Below are 19,996 nucleotides of genomic sequence, written 5' to 3'. Positions count from 1 at the left end.
TAGCTAGTGCTAAAACACCGCTATCCCGTGGCAAAACGAGGGGTTTATACCCCCAAATCCCCTCTGCAAAATCCACAACTTTCTTGGTCGTGGATTTTGCTGCTCATGGAGGCAGAGCTATGAGCTGCAGTTCTGCCTCCATGTGCATCAATCAGCCGCGGATCTTCGCCTCTACCCACACCGCCCCGCCCCTCTTAGTGAAGGAAGACTGAGAGGGGCGGGGATCAGCAGGGATTGGCGCGCGAAGAGGCAGAGCTACAGCCATTAGCTCTGCTTCAATCAGTAAGCGCTCCCTGCAGTTTGCAGAGAGGATTTGGGGGTTATAAACCCCTCATTTTGCCGCAGGATATCGGCGTTTTAGCACTAGCTATAGTACTTAACATTAATACAAGTTAAAATCATTGATTTAATCTCGCTTCAGACTCCTTATGCGATTGGAAAAAGAAGTGAAAAATACTCCAAGAAACAAACTAACCACAAATCTACCATACTGAATTACGCAGAAACACTAGCTGAATAATTTTGGGGGGAAATTTCTATAATGCTCCATGCTGCATCTGAGAGGACTGACTCCAGCAGGAGATGTGACGCACAGAGCAGACGTAGCTCCGAGCAACCACAATGACACCTAAAGTTTGCTCAGCGCAAAAGCAGCGCTGAGCGTTCTTAACCAGAAGTTAGAGAGAAAAGGACAGACCGACAGAATGAACGCTTGCTAATCTAGTCACTCCTCAGTGACAGCAAGCATTTACTAACAGGACAGACTGGAACGAGGCAGCCACTCGCGACCGCAGCAATGGCTTACCTCGCAAGAACAGGACTGAAAGGATTCGCCACTCCTCCACAAGAGATGGCGCAATCCACAAGGCAAGACAAAGGCAGAACAAGAAACAGGTACAGGAAATACACAAATATATACAGTAATCCGCGTCGCAATATGGAAAATAAAAAACGCGCTAGTATGCGTATATATTGGCAATGAACCAATATTTGACGCAAGACTAGCAAGATAACAAATCTAACTAAGATACGAATATACTGGCGAACCAATATATATGCACGCATCAGGAACTAACTACGGTCCCAAAGGACACACATAAACAAGGACTGAGACAAAAGGAATGAACGCTTGCTAATGTAGTCACTCCTCAGCGACAGCAAGCGTTCATGCGTAGACAAACAGACAGGAGTGAGATAGTCAATAGCAACCGCAGCTATATGACTAACCTCCAGGAACAGGACTGGAAGGATTCACTGCTAGAGTTGGGCCGAACGGTTCGCCGGCGAACGGGGTTCGCGTGCGGGTGTCGCAGTGACATGTTATTGTCAAACACACTGCTTGAGAACCCGCCTGCCCACCTTCCCTTCAAGCTAGGTCCTTTATACCATCTGACTCAGTTGTCTGCCTACACTAATTAGTTATGGGACAGCTGCTACACACTCTGCTAGGGAGATTCCCACCTCCCTCCTCCCCTTCTACCTATTCCCTCCTCCCTCCTACCAGAGGGAGGAGGGTCTCTTCTGGCAGGGAATTATACTACTTTAAAAACCAGTATACATCATACCATAGCTGGCCAGCTTCAGTTGGTATAGTGGTTAGTGTGCTTGTCCACCATACAGTTAGACCCAGGTTCAAATCCCAGCCAATGTGAGTTGGCTTTTATGCTACAAATCCTTAAAGGGAACCTAAACGGAGAAGGATATGGATTTTTCCTTTTAAAATAATACCAGTTGCCTGAATCGCCTGCTGATCCTGTGTCTCTAATACTTTTAGCCACAGCCCCTGAACAAGAATGCAGATCAGGTGCTCTGACTGAAGTCAGACTGGATTAGCTGCATGCTTGTTTCAGGGTGTGATTCAGCCACTATTGCAGTCACAAAGATCAGCTGGACTGCCAGGCAACTGGTATTGTTTACAGGAAACATCCATATCACTCTCAGTTAAGGTTCCATTTAAAGGAGAACTGTAGTGAAAGTTATATGGAGGCTACCATATTGATTTCCTTTTAAGCAATACCAGTTACCTGGCTATCCTGCAGATCCTCTGCCTCCAATACTTTTAGCCCTAGACCCTGAACAAGCATGCAGCAGATCTGGTGTTTGACATTTTTGTAAGATCTGACAAGATTAGCTGCATGCTTGTTTCTGGTGGGGGTCACACTACAGTGGCTGGATAGTGTACTGGTTAAGGGCGCTGCCTTTGACATGGGAGACCAGGGTTTGAATCCTGGCTAGGTCAAGTACCTATTCAGTAAAGAGTTCAAGGCAAGACTCCCTAACACTGCAGGGTGGCCTCTTGAGTGCATCCCTATGGCTGCAGCTCTTGAGCGCTTTGAGTCCGACAGGAGAAAAGTGCTATACAAATGTTTGGATTATTATTATTACTGCAGCCAAATAGATCAGCAGGGCTGCCAGGCAACTGGTATAGCTTAAAAGGAAATCAATATGGCAGCCTCCATATACCTCTCACTACAGTTCTCCTTTAAGCAACCTAATGGTTCTATTGCATTGAGCATTAATGGTACATTTTAGGCTAGCTTCACTTACTACTGTAGTGGTACAGTGCTTAGGGTGATGTGCCCACCACACAGTGAGATCTGGGTTTGATTCCCAGCTATGGTATGATGTATACTGGTTTTTAAAGTAGTATAATTCCCTGCCAGAAGAGACCCTCCTCCCTCCGGTAGAAGGGTAGAAGGGAGGAGGGAGGAGATCTCCCTAGCAGAGTGTGTAGCAGCTGTCCCATAACTAATTAGTGTAGGTAGGCAAATGGTATAAAGGACCTTGCTTGGAGGCGGGCGGGTCCTCCAGCAGTGATGTGTATTTCACTGAATTAGGTGTGGCTCCAGGTATTAGAGCTTTTGAAACATGTTTTTTATCATTTTTCCAGTTGATAGAATTTTTTAAAACTTTGAAAGTTCGCCTGCCCATTGAAGTCTATTGCAGTTCGCGAACTTTTTCGCGAACCGAACCTTTCGCGGAAGTTCGCGAACAGGGTTCGCGAACCTAAAATCGGAGGTTCGGCCCATCTCTATTCACTGCTCCTCCACAAGAGCCAGTGCAATCCACACGAGAAACACGAGAAATAGGAACATAGGCCCAGGAGAAACAGCTAGACAGACTGAGACTGAAACTATGACGGGCGAGGAGCACAGCAGGAAGCAACTCTTTATACTGAGGTCATCAAATGGGAGTGGACATGCAAATTCCCACACAGGTGAATGGTAATCAGTCACAAGCTGACAGCAGGAAAAGGCAGACAAAACTATGCAAACTGCATGAAAGGAATTGCAGCTCAGCTGCAACAGGCAATGTTTGAATTCACAAGAGCATCTCAAGCTGCAATGAACTGCAGAGCTATTGCAGATGGAATCAACACTTAGGCCTAGTGCACACCAGAGCGTTTCCGCTGCGGTTTGCGATCCGCTTGCGGGTGCGGATCCGCTTGGGTAATGTATTTCAATGGGCTGGTGCACACCAGAGCGGGAGGCGTTTTGCTGAAACGCATACTCCCGGGCTGCTGCAGATTTTGGATTGCGGATGCGTTTCTGCCTCAATGTTAAGTATAGGAAAAACGCAAACCGCTCTGAAAAACGGCACTTCAGAGCGGTTTGCCAGGCGTTTTTTGTTACAGTAGCTGTTCAGTAACAGCTTTACTGTAACAATACATGAAATCTACTACACCAAAAACGCTTCCCAAAACCGCAAAATGCTAGCTGAAACGCTACAGAAAAAGAAGAAAAAGCGTTTCAAAATCTGCTAGCATTTTGCGGATCTGCTAGCGGTTTTTGGTGTGCACCAGGCCTTAATGTGAGTGCAAGCAAAGCTATGCAAGCAAATGCATGTAAAGAAATCAGAACTGCTTGGCTGCAGTACAACTGCAGCCAGCAGTACATGCTGCAAAAGCGATCATGACAAACATGTTTCCTACCTTTTATATGCCATAAGGTTATCATATTTGCATTTGTGCATAAGTATTATTATTTATTTAGAAATTATACTTTCCCAAAAGTACAGTTTTTTGCTTTGTGAGCTGACTTTGCTTTTTTTCATAACTGGTTTTAATCATTATGTATTGAAGGCAGAAAAGCTTTGAGTTCCTGTCTGTGTCCAGCAGCTTCTCCACAGTCAGAGAATGTGTCACATTCCTCACTTGATACATTTAAGTAAACACAAGATAACATTATCTACACTTTGGATGCGTCCACATTTCTCTGCACTGAACTTTTCAGCCCTGTGTGTAACCCTTTGAATGCTGTTTTAGTAAAAAAAAATGCTGGTTGAACATAATATGCGGTAAATAATATTTTAGAGCAAAGTAGAAATGCTGGGTTTCATTCCGCTTTAAACTCAAGCTAAGACATTGTGGAACCGTAAATAATGGCATGGTGAGGAAAGGGGTTTATTATGTGTGTACTAAATAGGCTAAAAAGAAAAAAATATTCATCTGAAACCAGCGAAACAATGTGTAGAAATGCATTTTTCCGTACATGAAAGTACATGTTGTGTGTAATGTTAGAGCTCTCCTGACAATATCCTCAGGTTAGAGTGATGACAACACCTGCATTCTTCACTCTCACTTTCACTTTCTCTTTGTGTGCAGATGTCCTTTCCAAAAATACTAAATATCATTTTCTATTTAGATTTAGATGGTCAGTATTTATGTTATATATTTATATATTTGTGTTGGTTGAGTTCTACAAATGATGTACAAATAGCTAGTGGCTTAAAGGACACCCGAAAACAATTCTATCTATCCTCCTTCTCCTAAAAATGACTTTTTACGATATTTCACAGTTTTATTTTGTGTTTAAATCTACTTTTTGAGGTTTTTTTTACTGTTTTATTATTTTTACCCAATGACACCTTCATTGAAGTATGTCAGAGATAAAAATCGATGAGCTAATTGACCCTTTTTATCTCTTTCCTGGTCTCAGAAGCCATGTTCTGCCAGGAAAGTGTTTTATAGTTGTAATTTCATATCAGTGAGGGTCACACTGTAGTCTGACCCAGTCCTGAGTCAGATAGGAACTGCCACTTGCTTACCTGATGTTTAACTCTTTCAGGCAGAGAAAGAAAAAAAGGAACACAGCCTAGTTATTTGTGTGCGAGACACTGCACATACCCGTGTCTATCTCCTCATGTCACATGTCACCTCAGGTATCCTTTAAAGCTAACTGTGCAGCTTGAATATTATTTTTTTTAAACACAAACCTCCCCATGAGGGAGGTTCATGATAGAGTGTGCCATTGAGGGTGGGTAGGAGGTGGGGTGAGTGTAATTACTTACACTCACCCCAACCCCTGCCCCGGGAGCTGTTGTATTCTCCACCAACCGCAGCTGTACCACATTATAAACTTCCCAGGAAATGTGTGCGTGAGACCATCACAAAGCATGCTGGGAGATGTAGTCCATAGATGAGAGTACATATCTATTCTTACATCCTCAGACTATATCTCCCAACATGCATAGTGGGGGGAAGGTGCGAAATTCCCCAGGGAGTTCATTATGCGGTATAGCTATGGTCCGTCCTTGGAGAAGATGGCAGCTGGCATGGCCTGAGTAGCGGCACCCCATAGGTGAGTATTTAAGCGTACCTCAACTTTGCCCCCCCCCTCAACAACACACACTATTGTAAATTCCTTATGGGGAGGTTTATTAAAAAAATGTGATTCCAGGTCCACAGTCCTCTAATTCTGGTCCCTGAACCAGCGTACTGATACCTGATCAATTTGTGGGTGACTGAAGCAAATTTAACTTTTTTAAAAATGCCTTTCAGATTTAATTCAACTTGAACCTTGTACCTTTCTCCATGAAGATACAGTGTGGCATTAGTAGATAATTAGCAGATAATGGGTGGCATTAAAAATTTCCATTCAATCAAGGTAAGTTCCAGTCTTGGTCTTAGCAGTTACTACGTGTAGAATATTCAGTGACTCAACACCAAAACTACCTTCTTTGACACCATGACCAGAGTGTATGATGACCTTTTGTGGGTTGTTGTCACAGCAGAATCCATGCTTTACCTTATCTACCAAGGTTGCTGACTAGTTGAAGACTATCCCAATACCAGATGAGCCTGTCTGAAGCTCTGAAAGCGGTGCCGGCAATTTGATAGAGGCCAAAGAGGTAATTGCCCCAGGTCCCCAGAGTTTCTAGGTCCCCCCAAGGTGTCTCTTTCCCATCCCCTTCCAGCTATGTTGACCCATGTGTATGGGGCTAATTTGCACTCCCTGTTGCCAGGGGTGATACGCAGACAACGATTGAAGCATGGAGTGTGGTGCTATCTCCTGTGTCCGGCCTGGATTAGGTGAGACTCCATGTGCCTGGATTAGGTGAGACTCCGCTGCACTGAATTTGTGGGGGAAAGGAAGAGGGAAATAATGGGGAACTCAACAATGCTTTTGAGGGGAAATAAAATGGCCATTTTATGTCCCCTCAAAAGCATTGATAGGTTCCCCATTATTTCCCCCTGATGATATTGTGTGACGGGTAGGGTAGGATGGGGCCTGGAAACCAGCTTTGGGGCCCTGAGGGTGGATTTTCTGTTAGTGAGTGTCAGTGGGGCCCCAAGTTACTTTTGCCCTAAGGCCCCATAGTGGCTAAAACTGGACCTGTCTGAAAGATTAGCTTGCTAGAGTTTGTATCCTAGGAGCCCTGGAGGGGCTAGTTTAACTCACAACCCAAACTGATTATATGTTAGGGAAGTGACAATGGGGGGAAAGCCAACTCATCCTGTCCTGAATGGAACCCTGGACCCCCACCCACCTTGCCTTCACTTCCTCCACCAACACCAATTACAGATATTCTTGAACCACTGCAAATCAGTCTCACCTGACCCACTCTGACACAGGAAATCACAAATGTAAATGGCTAGATGTCTAAATGTATAAAGCAGAGGGAAATGAAAATGTAACTTTTCAGTTTAATGATAACATTGTGCTAAAGAAGATAGGGCTTAAAAACACATGAACAGTAAGGTGGTCACTGGAAATTACATGCAATTGTGAGTGGTGGCCAGAGCGTACAGGAAAATAGCAGTATTCTCCCCAGGCTCTTTTAACCGGGTGCTCCACCCGGCTAGTTTTGGTGAGCGGCCGGCTGTCATCAGCTCACCTCCTTTTCTGCTGTAAGCAGAGATGTGTAGAGAAGTACAAGCCCTGCATTCTCTCATCTCGCCCCACCGGGCTACTTTTTCATGCCACCCGGCTGGAAAAAAATACTAGGGAGAACACTGAATAGCCAAAAATCCCATGTGCACACACCTACAGTATACCTGCAATGCACTAGTATTGTATTGTAATGATCTGCTCTGCTGTCTGCACAGGCAGACAGCTTTTTGACCATTTGTTAGGTCTGAGTGCTGCAGTTCCCTTGAAAAGAAACCTATCTCCACTCTGCAAGCTGCAGAGTTGCTGTTCTGGTGAGGAATCTGCATCCACTTGTCATGCAAATTGCTTAGCTGTTTCCTCTGATGGCTTGCTGTATAAATACCATTTCCTCCCAGAATTCCTTGCTCCTTGTTCCTGCTAACTTACCTGGAGTCTCAGCCCTTTGCTTACTGTTTGCTAATATTGCTATCTTAGAGTAGTTCCTTGGGAGTGCCCTAGCATTCCTGTTAGCATAGTCAGGTTGTTTGTTACCTGTATTGCTTTGTACTGTCTATCTGTTGCGATTGTCTTGTAGCCAGCATCGGTCGACAGGAAGTCGTTCTGTCTGTTGGGATCGCATTCACCCTAGCGGTAGAGGCGGTGGTTCCTTCTGTGCTCTTTCTGTGAGTGTAGCCAGAGCAGCGGTTGCTACTGGTTACTCCATCTGTCTGTCTGTTTGGATCGCATTCGCTCTAGCGGTAGAGGTGGTGGTTCCTTCTGTATTCTGCCTTAGGAGTGTAGCCAGAGCAGCGGTTGCTACTGGCTGCTCCATCTGTCTGTCTATCTGGAATGAACGCTTGCTGTTGTCTCGGTGAGGTAACCGTTTAGCAAGCGGTCGCGTTCTCTTTCGTTTTCATGTTTCTTTGGTTAGTCAGGGTTGGTACGCTTTGTCGCTATTGCGCTTCTCGTGTGGCGACCGTGTCATGCACGCGCTTTGTCGCTATTGCGGCTAACGTGTGGTGACCGCGTGTAGTTAGTCCTGTCTGCTCCTGTGTGTTGGATTCAGTTTGTTATCAGTTCTGTCTTTATTCTTCCTTTGCTCTGTCTTACTAAGCCTGGTGTCGCTATTAGCAATCGCCATTCTGCGATTGCGTTCCCACTTGGTCTTCGCTGTTGTGTGTTCACCGTCGCCGGGTGGCGACTAGATTCGTGGACACACATACATTCTGTCTGTGTTCTCACTCTCTCTCTCTCTAAGGGCTATCTTGCCCTGCATTGCTTCACCTCGTACAATTCCCATCTGGCAACTGTGGCAGTGCAGAGGGGTTATTCCTCTGCACTCCACGGCTCCATCTGCCGGTGGGAATTTCCCTCTACAGGTGCATAGCACCATAGCAGGGTTCTGTCATTTTATAAGCCTGTGGAGGATTTCCGCAGTGGATTTCCACGGAAATAATTCCCCAATCGTTACATGTATCAGTTCACCATAGATCAGTAGTGGATGGATAGTGTACTGGTTAAGGGCTCTGCCTTTGACGTGGAGATTGGAGATCAGGGTTCAAATCCTGGCTAAGGTCAATATCTATTCAGTAAGGAAACTTTGGGCAAAACCTCCAACACTGCAGGATGGCCCCTTGAGTGAGCTCCTAATGGCTGCGGCTCTCTTGAGTGCTTTGAGTCCAACAGGAGAAAAAGCTAGACAGATGTTTTGGATTATTATATAGGTAAGTTTAGGTGGGATTTTTTGAGCCATATCTTCTTTAGCAGAATTATATCAGACATATTGTCATATTATATTTTTCCAGTGATTTATACCACTCTAAGGGCCCTTTTACACCTAATCAATTGGTATGCATTTGTGTGCGTTAGTACGCGTTGGTACATGTTTTTTCCATAGCATTGCATTGTGAAAAAAAATGTCAGTTAAAAAGGCATATGGTGGGAACTGTGCCATAGGAAAACATGGACATTACTTTGAAAATCAGTTTTCTTTCAGTTATAACTGAGAGCAACTGATTAAGTGTAAATGGGGCCTAACACAGGAAGAATGCCTCTGACAATACAAAAAAAAAAAACCTACATGTGTACTACACGAACTCTGGTCATTTCCTTAGGACATACCAAGTGATCCACAGCCCACTGACACCCAGAGCTGTGTGCACACTACTGCTGTTGTCTCATTAAGTTGCAGGCACAGAACCACTGCATTATTATTTCACTGAAATTCTGATAGTACTACTGTATCTCTCTGTGTGAGACACTCCACCGCCCACTGACACCCAAAGCTGTGCATAATGTTATTTCCCCTTTAGGGATTAAAACCCAACTTTGTGTCAACATCGTAATTTTTAGTGGGACTTTTGGCATGGATCCCCCTCCGGCATGCCACAGTCCAGGTGTTAGAACCCTTGAAACAACTTTTCCATCACTTTTGTGGCCAGAAACAGTCTTTGTAGGTTTTAAAATGTGCCTGCCCGTTGAAGTCTATGGCCGTTTCCATGTTCGCGAACATTTACAGAAGTTCATGTACGCTATCATGAACGGAAAATTCTATGTTGGCGACATCTCTATACAGGTCCTTCTCAAAAAATTAGCATATTGTGATAAAGTTCATTATTTTCTGTAATGTACTGATAAACATTAGGACTTTCATATATTTTAGATTCATTACACACAACTGAAGTAGTTCAAGCCTTTTAATGTTTTAATATTGATGATTTTGGCATACAGCTCATGAAAACCCAAAATTCCTATCTCAAAAAATTAGCATATTTCATCCGACCAATAAAAGAAAAGTGTTTTTAAAACAAAAAAGTCAACCTTCAAATAATTATGTTCAGTTATGCACTTAATACTTGGTCGGGAATCCTTGTGCAGAAATGACTGCTTCAATGCGGCGTGGCATGGAGGCAATCAGCCTGTGGCACTGCTCAGGTGTTATGGAGGCCCAGGATGCTTCAATAGCGGCCTTAAGCTCATCCAGAGTGTTGGGTCTTGCGTCTCTCAACTTTCTCTTCACAATATCCCACAGATTCTCTATGGGGTGCAGGTCAGGAGAGTTGGCAGGCCAATTGAGCACAGTAATACCATGGTCAGTAAACCATATACCAGTGGTTTTAGCACTGTGAGCAGGTGCCAGGTTGAGCTGAAAATGAAATCTTCTTCTCCACAAAGCTTTTCAGTAGATGGAAGCATGAAGTGCTAGCTGATAGCTAGCTGCATTGACCCTGCCCTTGATAAAACACAGTGGACCAACACCAGCAGCTGACATGGCACCCATCACTGACTGTGGGTACTTGACACAGGACTTCGGGCATTTTGGCATTTCCCTCTCCCCAGTCCCCAGTCTTCCTCCAGACTCTGGCACCTTGATTTCCGAATGACATGCAAAAGTTGCTTTCATCTGAAAAAAGTACTTTGGACCACTGAGCAGTGAGCAACAGTCCAGTGCTGCTTCTCTGTAGCCCAGGTCAGGCGCTTCTGCCGCTGTTTCTGGTTCAAAAGTGGCTTGACCTGGGGAATGCGGCACCTGTAGCCCATTTCCTGCACACGCCTGTACACGGTGGCTCTGGATGTTTGTACTCCAGACTCAGTCCACTGCTTCCGCAGGTCCCCCAAGGTCTGGAATCGGTCCTTCTCCACAATCTTCCTCAGGCTCCAGTCACCTCTTCTCGTTGTGCAGCGTTTTCTACCACACTTTTCCCTTCCCACAGACTTCCCACTGAGGTGCCTTGATACAGCACTCTGGAAACAGCCTATACATTCAGAAATTTCTTTCTGTGTCTTACCCTCTTGCTTGAGGGTGTCAATGATGGCCTTCTGGACAGCAGTCAGGTCGGCAGTCTTACCCATGATTGCAGTTTTGAGTAATGAACCAGTAATTTTGGGTTTTCATGAGCTGTATGCCAAAATCATCAATATTAAAACAATAAAAGGCTTGAACTACTTCAGTTGTGTGTAATGAATCTAAAATATATGAAAGTCTAATGTTTATCAGTACATTACAGAAAATAATGAACTTTATCACAATATGCTAATTTTTTGAGAAGGACCTGTACATCACTGTGTGGATTTTGTTTTCCTCATTACTTCATAACTAGAAGGTTAATACGGTAGTGTGCACATTTGAACATAATTGGATGTTGCTGCTAATGTAAAAGTTGATACTGTACACATTTCCATGCAGTTTTGTATTATTACTGTATAGGCAATACACGTGCACATTTGTGTGTAATTGTGCATTACTAATATTATAAAAGTTGATATTGTGCATATTTGTATGAACATTTGCATTGCTTCTGCTAAAGTAATGACTAATATTGTACACCTTTGTACATTATTGTGCGTTATTACAGTTACTGTAAAGATTATTGTTGTGCACATCCTATATAATAAAACCTAACTGTCCCTGCGTCATCCTCTTGTCCCTGTGTCCGTTGGGTTTTGGCTACTGTGCACGTGTAGCCGACGAGACAGGGGGCAGATGGGGCCAGGGGGGCGGCTGGCCGTGCGCTTGTGGCGGGGAACACGGCCATGCGCCCTGACATCACAGCCCTAGCGCCCATTATCTAACAGGCAGGCTAAAAAACTAGTTTGTACATAATATCACACAGTTCTGCATCTCCTCTCCGACTCCTCCAGTGGTGACAGTAATGAGAGGCACCACTAGGGGGCATCAGAGAGAAGGCACTTAACTGTGTGATGGGGAGAAGGCTTGCAGAAGTTCCCTGGGGTGCTGACAGGTGAGTTTTACTGTCGCCTCCTCTCACATCGCTCTACTGATGTGCAGGTGGGGAGGGGGGGGGAGTAGCTGCTTGCCACTTCTTCCCCAACTAGTGGCTGCGGCACTCATTTTTAAACGAGTGAAGATGGACAGGCTTGGGGAACCCCCTGGGCTCTGGTGACCAAGGTCAATTGCCCCCTTGCCTTAATTATAGTGCTGGTCCTGCAGACACCTAAAATGAAGGACAAATATATTAAAGAAATCACCAAAAGTAAGGATTTTTTTTTTTGCAGCTATAACAGTTTGTATGCTGCATGTGTGTGACCAGTAACTGTACAATGCTGATTGAAAATGTGTGAACCCATTAAAATATTTTATATTTTTATGTAAATGTGATCTAAAACATCATCTGAGTTTAAAAGAAGTCTTTAAAGTTTATGAAGAAAACTTAAAGCGGATCCGAGATGAAAAAGTAACTATAACTCCTCCCCTTTGCCTCAAAACTCCTTGAGCGTCTGGTTCACAAACGCCTGACCCAGTACCTCAATGCCAACTCACTGCTAGACCCACTGCAATCTGGATTTCGGCCTGCCCACTCAACTGAAACTGCTCTCACCAAAGTGGTCAACGACCTTGCCTTAGCTAAAGCTGAAGGTAAATACTCCATTCTCCTCCTCCTTGACCTTTCAGCAGCGTTTGACACAGTAGATCATCCCCTACTCCTCCAGTCCCTCCAGTCCATGGGTATTCACGATCTTGCCCTGTCCTGGCTTTCATCCTACCTCTCCAACCGCTCCTTCACGACCGCCTTCAATGAGTCCTCGTCCACCCCAACCACCTCTCGGTGGGAGTCCCCCAAGGTTCAGTCCTTGGCCCCCTACTGTTCACCCTACACACATCCTCCATTGGCAAGGTTATCTCCTCCATGGGTTTTAACTATCATCTGTATGCAGATGACACCCAGATCTACCTCCACACTCCTGACATATCCACCACTACCATGGACAAGGTCTCCTCCTGTCTATCAGCCATTTCCTCCTGGATGTCCGCTAGGTTCCTGAAACTAAACCTAGACAAAACTGAATTTATGATCTTCCCACCCCGGACATCCATAAACCTCCCAGATGTGCATGTCACTGTTAACCACACTACCATTCACCCTACCTCTCAAGCCCGCTGTCTGGGTGTCACCCTGGACTCCGCACTCTCCTTCACTCCCCACATCCAAAACCTCACAAAGTCCTGCAACTTCCACCTTCGTAACATCTGTAAGATTCGCCCTTTCCTGACCTCTGCCACCACCAAACTCCTCATCCATGCCCTCATAATTTCCCGCCTTGAATACTGCAATGCCCTGCTGTCATGTTTTCCTATGACCCGAACAGCCCCACTGGAGTCCATCATGAATGCGGCAGTAAGAATTATCCACTGCTCCCATCGCTCCACCACGGCGGATCCCCTCCTTGAATCCCTCCACTGGCTTCCTATCCAGTCCAGAATCAGATTCAAGATACTGTGTCTGACCTACAAATCTGTCCACAAAACCTGTCCAACCTACATTTCCGATCTTACTCAGAGGTACACACCTAGCCGCTCACTCCGCTCTTCCAATGAACTTCGCCTAACCGCCCCCCACATCACCCAGTCCCATGCACGCCTCCAGGACTTCTCAAGAGCTGCTCCAACACTATGGAACTCCCTACCTCCACCCATTAGGGCAGCCCCCTCCTTCAACATCTTCAAGAAAGCCCTCAAAACTCACCTTTTCACTCTGGCCTACTACCCCTCACAAGTGCTCTAAACCCACAGCTGAACTCTGGTCCCCTACCTTCCGTGTCCTTACCTCTCCCTCTAGATTGTAAGCCTTTGGGCAGGGTCCTCCTCCTTTTGTGTCCTACCTGATCATGCGTCTCCATTACTGTGCACCCATGCTATGGACCTGAGTGAACCTAACTTGCCTAATCTCCATGCTCCCCTCCAGTGACTAAGCATTACCTTGTACTCACACTGTGCTGCATGATCTGGTCTTTCTTGTATTCAGGTATTGTCATTTTGCTGTATGTCACCCCTAAATATTGTATGTATCCCTATTTATTGTCCAGCGCTGCGTAATATGTTGGCGCTTTATAAATACAATAAATAAATAAAAAAATAATAAAATAATAACAAGTAACTTGTCTATATGTCTTATCTAAAGTTTAGATAGTTTACACAGCAGATCTAGCTGCAAACAGCTTCAAAAGTTTATGATTATTTATTGTTGTGATACAATGAGGGCAGCCATGTTCTGTTTGTCACACTACACTGAGGCAAGCTGATAGTATCTCCAGCCCTCAGCCTGTGAAAAATGTCACTCACTCTCCTCCTCCCTCCTCCCCTCTGCCTCTGAAATCTCTGGCTAGTAACCTCCTCCTGCCCAGACTGAGCCCCCATAAGCCTTTGCTACCTGGGACTGAGTGCCAAGGCTCTCTGAAAAGATGTGGGCGAAGCTTGTTTAGTTTATAGGGAATTAAAGTAATAAAACAAAACAAAAAAAGTATTTGGCTTGAGGAATGCCCTATAAACAATATGAAAGGAACACAATTATGCAATGAGTAAAAGTTTATCTCGGATCCACTTTAAAAGACCACTATCGTGAACATTTGCAAAATTTAAAACATAGATGTATTAATTATGAACTATTTTTTTTCCTATGTTCCTGTCACTTACAGTAGGCAGTATAAATTTGACAGATCTGACAGATTTTGGGCTAATTCATCTCCTCACAGGGGATTCTCAGGAATTCCTTCATTTCCCTGGATGGCAGTGGCTTGTTCTAACTGACAGAAGAGCGGATCAGCTGATTTTGGCGCGGGGCTCTAAGAGCCGAGCGACTAAACTGGGCACCCCATAGCAACGATGCTATGCTGCGCGGGGTGCGTAGCGGTAATTCGGGGCTCTGGTGGCTGCCAAACCCCAAATTACATCTCCCTCCGAGTTGCGACAACTCGTAGGGGGAATAGTATTTAACGCCGCCTCAGAGTTTAGCGGCAACGGTTTGAGCTGTCATTCGGCTTTCACCGCGCCGAACTAAGCGGTGCCGGATAAGTGCGAATTTACGCATTGTAGTTCGTAGGTGAAGTTTCAAAACTACGCTTACGATTTTACGCAAAGCGAAGTACCATTACCCGTAGCTTACGCCCCTACGCGTAGTTTGCATGTGTTTTGCGAAGTAAACTACGAATGTGTTATTTGCGTCAATTTTTCCGCGTACGATTGCATGCTTACAAAATTACACATTGGAAAGGGGAATGTACGCATAGAAGAGGTCCTGGTACAAGCATTTTCAGAGGAATTAATGCATATTTTTTTCCGCATAATGGCATAAGCGTCCGCATAAAATATGCTTTGCACTATGTGTCATTGCATATTTTTAATAACGCGTAGTCTACGAAATGCATAGGAAGCGAATATTTGATTTTGAAGCCATAGTTTGGCAAAGTGTAATTGCGTAAAACTACGCGTAATTCCAGCGTAGCAAAGTTGGCTGACTACAACCATCCCTGATAGAAATTATTCTAATTTACGATATTTGATTTGATATGTGGTAGCGAAATCTTCAAAACTAAAATATATGCATATTGTATACATATACATAATATATATTTTTTTTTTCAACAATATATATATATAGTATATAGGGTGCATGTGTGAGACCAGTTAAGGCATTCCGCCTGTTTAAAAGCAAGGTTACATTCTCATAGACCACATTTGATTTTAACTCCAGTGAAAATAATGTAATAAAAAAGTGCTTCATTTTTACAATAATTGATTTAGTCAGTGTTTGCCCATTGTAAAAGCTTTCCTCTCCCTGACATACATTCTGACATTTATCACATGGTGACGTTTTTACTGCTGGCAGGTGATGTCACTGGAAGTAGCTGCTGCTTGCTTTTTTGGAAGTTGGAAACAGCTGTTATTTCCCACAATGCAACAAGGCTCCCACAATACCTCAGTGCTGTGAGGCGCTGACATCACACTGTGGGAGGGGTTTCACCACAATATCAGCCACACAGACCGCCTGATGATCCATTTGAGAAAAGGAAAACATTTCTCATGGGAAAGAGGGTTTCAGCTACTGATTGGGATGAAGTTCAATTCTTGGTTACGTAGCCCCTGAGGAGTCGCCATAGCGACGAAACACGTAGGGCGGAGCTACGGAGCAGCGTTACGTCTGACGTCACCGGACGCGGTGATTGGCTGACGGGCGCCATCTTTGTTTTTGATCTGGCGGCGGGGTTTTTTGCTCTGCGGAGTTTTTCTCCGGCGGTTGTCTCTGAGCATTGGCTGCATGCTTAGCCTAAGCCCCACACCGCACTTGTTTTAGTGTATTATGAGCATTGCTCATTTTTAAACATTCTTAATAAATACGGGATTAATCCCTTTTACGCTATGTGAAGCGTCTCTCATATTTTTTCTGGAGGTTCATCTATCTAAGGACTCAGCTGTGGAGAGTTGCCAGAGAGGCCGAGGGGTGGCCAATACCCCTGCTGCGCAGACGGGCCCTGCAGGCCGCATCATCTGGTGAGTCGTTACACTTTGGGGGGAGATACTTATGTGTCGTTAACCCTGGATGTCATTTTAAAATACATCTGCATGATCAGCTGAGACTACATAAGGGGTGTCTCCATTGCATATTCCACGACTGGACTGTTTGAGCGCTTATCTGCTTTTTCCTGTTTCAATTCTTGGTTACTGTTTCTCTTTAATTACAGCATATATCTGCTGTGGCATCATTTTAATGAGCTTCTGCAATATTACTTAATAAACATTTATTTCCATCCAGAGTTTGAATTATTTTTTACCCAGATGAGAGTTGATTGAGAATTGGAGGAGCACAGTGCATATTCTTCTTTGCCACATCCCTAAGAGTCTCAATGGGGTTAAAGGATACATTCAGGCTAAAAGAAAAATCTAAATACACTTACCTGGGGCTTCCTCCAGCCCCTGGTAGCCATCCTGTGCCCTCGCCGCAGCTCTGGTGGCTGCCGGTGTCCTGCGCTGCAGAAGCTGACCCCGCCTGGTCGGCTTCCCGGTCGGCTTCTTGTGCGCTCCTCGGCACGGGTCATGTGGTCTAGCCGACGTCATCATTTATGTACTGCGCAGGCGTAGTAGTTCTGCGCCTGTGCAGTACATACCTGATAAATAATATCGTCTAGACCACGTGACCCGCGCCATGGAGCGCACAAGAAGCGGACCTGGCGGCTTCTGCAGCGAAGGACACTGGGAGTCACCGGAGCTGCGGCGAGGGCACAGGATGGCTACCAGGGGTTGTAGGAAGCCACAGGCAAGTGGATTTTGATTTTTCCTTTAGCTTGGACCTCTCCTTTAACGTCTGGACTCCGAGGTGGCCAATCCATGGGTGAAAATGATGTCTCCTGTCCCCTGAATATTCTATCAAAATTTGAGCCAAATGCATCCTGGCACTGTCATCTTGGAATACTCCTGTGGGAAGAAAACATTCTCAGAGGGAATAACCTGGCCATTCAACGTATATTCAGGTAGTCAGCTGACCTCAATTTTTACCCAATGAGAGCCTATTTGCTTTCTTAAAGAGTGTCTGAAGACTGCTAAATTACCTCTTTTTTATGGAGTCGTCTTCAGCATTAATAGTGTAGCTGAAACGCCACTATCCAGAGACAAAACGAGGCCTTAATCACCCCCAAATCCACAGGGCAAATTGCGGGGCTCCTTCCTGTTAGAGGCAGAGCTGTAAGCTGTAGCTCTGCCCCTCCTCACATCAATCCCCGCTAATTGCTGCCTCATCCCCGCCCCTCTCAGTCTTCTTTCACTGAGAGGGGCGGGGTAGAGGTAGAGCTACAGTGCTTAGCCGTTGAAACTCATGGATTTGTGCCCCGGTATTTGGGGGTGATTAAGGCCTCGTTTTGCTGGGGGATAGCAGCGTTTCAGCTATGCTATAAATGCTGAAGAGGACTCCGTTAAAAAAAGAGGTAATTTAGTAGGTTTCAGAGTCTTAAGGCCTCGTTTTGCTGGGGGATAGCAGCGTTTCAGCTATGCTATAAATGCTGAAGAGGACTCCGTTAAAAAAAGAGGTAATTTAGTAGGTTTCAGAGTCTCTTTAAATCCAGGTGGTGAGGTTTTTTTTTTTTTTTTTTTGTAAACAGGCAGTGTAAACAGGCAGTGTATGTGCTTTTTGAGGCAGCCAGGAAAAATACAGAACATAAGTACCAAAGAAATCCGCAAAAATAAGTATGACATTCATTTTTTAATCATGAATACTACATAGACTGAACATGTGTACACAGAGAAAAGCCAAAATGAGTTTAACATTTTCATGTGGTTGTAAATACAGCCTTGAATACCAATTATGCATCTAAGATCTTTGGGAACAAAAGTAGAGATGATTTAACTAGTTATTAGTTAACAACCGAAGGGTTTTTCCCCTTTAGGACCAGAGCAATTTTCATCTTTCAGCTGCCTTCCTTTCTTTCGCTAATAACTTTATCACTACTTATTACAACACAATTATCTTTACCTTGTTTTTTTTGTCCACTAATTAGGCTTTATTTGGGTGGTGCGTTATGCTAAGAATTATTTTATTCTAAATGCATTTTAACAGGAAAAATTCTAAAAAAAATGGAAATATTCATTTTTCTCAGTTTTCAGCCATTATAGTTTTAAAATAATACGTGCTACCATAATTGAAACACATGTATTTTATTTGCCCATTTGTCCTGGTTATTAAACTGATTAAGTTATGTCCCTATCACAATGTATGGCGACAATATTTTATTTGTAAATAAAGGTGTATTTTTTCAGTTTTGCATCCGTCACTAATTACAAGCACTTTTTTTTGCCATAAAACAGTATTCTTGACATACATATTAACCACTTCAGGATCACAGGTTTTTTCGCCTTCAGGACCAGAGCAATTTAAAAAATATATAAAAAAAACTATTTAATTATCCTATGAGTTAGTATATTAGGCTGTTTTTGGATGTATTTTTTACTTTTTGGCCACAAGATGGCGATATTGCGTTCTGTGTTAAGTAAATCTACCACGGAACAAAGTGTTTACATTTTGTTTCAGCGGAGATTTTTTTAAATCAACACTCCAGGAGGCTGTGAGTCATTGCAGCCTCAGTGATCGGGTAGCCCGATCACAGAGGGACAGGATAGCGGCGATTGCGGACGGGGAAGTGCGGCGATCATGCGCGGCGATGGTAAACAAACGTACTGCAGACGCTTATCTACCAGAAGTGGTTAAAATAGTTTAGTTCCTAAGTTAACTATTTATGTAATTTTTTCAAAATGTTACTTTTTTTTTTTTAATTAAAAGTTTTATTTGGGTAACCATGGGAGGGGAGGTAAGGAATTAATCAATGCTATTTTAAATGTATACTAGCTGATGACCCGGCGTTGCCTGGGTATTTATTTGGCTGGTGTCGGCTCCGCCCACTTTGTCTAACCCTAACACACAAACACTCATTGACCAAGTTTGTGAGCTTTGGTATCAATCATTTGTATATTCCCATAGAAATTAAATAAATCAGATTGGTGGTTTGTGACTCCACCCCTCTCCAGCATTTGAACCCCAGTTACCCAATGACCAACTATTGCAGGGTTGAAGCATCTGCTATTAACAGTGTAAAAATGGCAGCAATTTTAATATTCCCCTTGAAAATCAACAGGTGAATTTTGATAGACTATTATAGTCTCCACCTAATTCCCTGAATATTAATCATAGTCACCCAGTGACCATCTGGGCAAAGTTTGAGAACCCTGCCATACAAAGTGTAAGAATGGCTGAAGTTTATATTTTCCCATTGAAATTTGTTTTTGGCTCTGCCCACTTTTTGTAACCTGGACACACAGTCACTCAATAATGAAGTTTGTGAGCTTTTGGGTCCTTGGCATCAATTACAACAAATCTGATTGGCTGGTTGTGGCTCCGCCCCCTTTTCTGAATTTGAACCCCAGTGACCCTATGACCAACTGTAACAGGTTTGAGGCTTGTGCCATTAACAGTGCAAGAATGGCAGCAATTTTAATATTCCCCGTGAAAATCAACAGGTGACTATTGATTGGCTTTTTTAGGCTCCACCCACTTTTCTGAATATTAATCCCAATCACCCAGTAACCAACTGTGCAAAGTTTGAGAACCCTGCCATTAACAGGGAAG

This window comes from Hyperolius riggenbachi, chromosome 7, assembly GCF_040937935.1.
Source record: "Hyperolius riggenbachi isolate aHypRig1 chromosome 7, aHypRig1.pri, whole genome shotgun sequence".
Taxonomy (NCBI): Eukaryota; Metazoa; Chordata; class Amphibia; order Anura; family Hyperoliidae; genus Hyperolius; species Hyperolius riggenbachi.
Note: the sequence above shows the minus strand (reverse complement) of the source record.